This window comes from Podarcis vaucheri (assembly GCF_965113315.1).
Source record: "Podarcis vaucheri genome assembly, chromosome: 3".
Lineage (NCBI taxonomy): Eukaryota > Metazoa > Chordata > Lepidosauria > Squamata > Lacertidae > Podarcis > Podarcis vaucheri.
The window spans coordinates 3,185,868-3,188,216 of NC_138761.1; positions in this window are offsets into that span (position 1 = coordinate 3,185,868).

Here is a 2,349-nt window from a genome sequence, read left to right on the forward strand (position 1 = left end):
ACCAGATGGTGAGTATAGAAATCTCCTTTAGGAAAAGGCCAGCTTGGCGGTGTGGGTGGGGTTGGGAGAGAAACGAACTAACTAGGGTGGCCACCTACACAGGAAGGGGACAGAAGGAGAAATAGATTCATTGGTGCCAATAGGTGCAAATTCAGAAACAAGGAGCAGAATTCAAAGAGAAATGCAACGCAGTGGGGAAGACTGTGACCAGGTGAGCTTTGTTCTTCCTCATTCTGCTGTCCCCATCATGTGTTAATTGCTGATGGGCAACTTTCACCCCACACCCGTCTTCAAACAGAAGATGCCTTCACTGAGAGGACTGCCCTCTGCTAGAACAAGTGGTGCTGATGTGAGAGGGAGAGGCAAGGGAGAGAAACAGAGAGCGAGGACGCTGCCCGTCTTTGCAGTGGTTCCGCCACGGATGCTCCTCCGGAGCTTAATGAATAAGGGAGTGCGGAGGAAACAACAGCCCTGTATAATATAGGATGAGCTCATTCGAGCTGCAAACAGGCAGGGCATGACGGGAGAGACCTCGCTTTGCAGCCACCTACAAAATGGAAGCTCCACAGCACGCCTTTGCATGCATGTGTTAAGTATTGGGCGGGGGGGGGGTCACTGGCTTCTTTCCCCTGCCACATCCCCCAAAACTCATGGCTCGCAACACGCAGACACCCGGCAGAAATTAAGAAAATAACAATATGCATGCAGTGAGAAGGATAAAAACTAACTTACAATTTTTCCCCCCCATCCAGCAATTATCCTATTCCACCACCACCACCCAGAAATAATCATTTGCACACTTGACAAAAAAGGAATGTGGAAGAATGAGTGGCATAGCTGTCAACTTTTCCTTTTTCTTGCGAGGAATCCTATTCGGAATAAGGGAAATTCCCTTTAAAAAAAGGGAAACGTTGACAGCTATGGTGAGTGGCTCTTGCCTCCGTGCTTAGATGTCAGACTCCAGGGGAAGCAAAGATCGCCCTCTGAAAATATTCTTATTATTTTTTTAAATACCCTCCTTTGGCTTCGTACACAGCAGGTTTGCAAAAGCGAGCGAGCGAGCGAAATTTCTCCCCTTGGAAGCGTCTTTATCAGGAACTCAGCCCCTCCGCCCCTTTCCAAGGAATTCCAGCGCCCACTCCTGCATTGATTTCAGAAAGGGGGTCTCTCTCCCCACCCACCCTCGACAAGCAAGGCATTGCAGTTTCCCTTGAATGACAGGCGAGAGAGCAGCTGCCTCCCCTTCCCTTTTGGCATGCCTCGTGGAAACAAAAGTAAGGATTTGGTGACGTAAGGGTGGAAGATGGCTCTGATGGCAGCCACGAGTTCCCCTCTAGCTTGAACACCGCCGTCAGTCACAGAGGAAAAGCATGGGGAGGGATAGAGGCTATTGTACATGACCCCACCCCCATTTGTACATCACCCCCCAATCCCTTGCAGACATGGTGCATGTAACATGTTTGTTGGGAAATCCACAGCCAAAAGCACACACACACACGTGCAATCATCCACATTTGCATCCTCTCATTTCTCCTCTGGAGCGGAGGGGGAAGCACTCTGCACATGCTCTCTAGAGCCACTTCACTATTACTACTTTGCTAATTCAAAGACTCGACCATTACCGTTAAAGCTGGTCCTTCTTCAGCTAAACCCCAGAGAGCCCTGACTAATAAATATTAAGCCCCGATGTGGTCTTTCTCTGGAGGAAAAGTACCATGCGGAAGTGAACTGAGGCTAGGCTGAATATGACCTGTAGGAGTAAAAAAAATAAAGCGAGGGGCCGTAAGAAGTTTGGTTAGAGAGGTCTGCCCCCCCTCCAAGAAATGGAACAGTTTTTGGGATCGCCTGTTGCTGCCCAGAAGAACCAGGGGAAGGAGGTTTGTTAAGCAGCGAAAAGAAGATTCTGCCTATTAGCCTGGAGAGCAATGACTAACTGGGATGGGAGGATTACAGAGTCAGGAGCTGAGTGCCAATTCTGTGCTCATTGTTGAGACCATAGGCACTCCACGCTGCTGCCCCCTGAAATTAGGCATCTGGGCAATCCAGATTCTGTACAAGGGAAGCTGAATCCTGCAATCAAGGAATATAATGCACATGGGAAAAACTGTAGCATTGCTCTTAGGGCTTTTGTTTCGTTCGTTTTTTCTCCATAGTTTTGGTTTTGCTGGGCAAGAGGGAACACAGCAGGGCACTAAAAGCCCCACCCCTGACCACAGGAAACCTTCTGCAGCCCCTCCTCTGATGTCAGCAAGCAAGCGCTGCTCACCCACTTGCTCGTCTTCGCACCACAGCGACCAGAAACTCACTATTTTTAGGTGAGAGTGGAGAAATTTCCTGCTCTCCCACGAA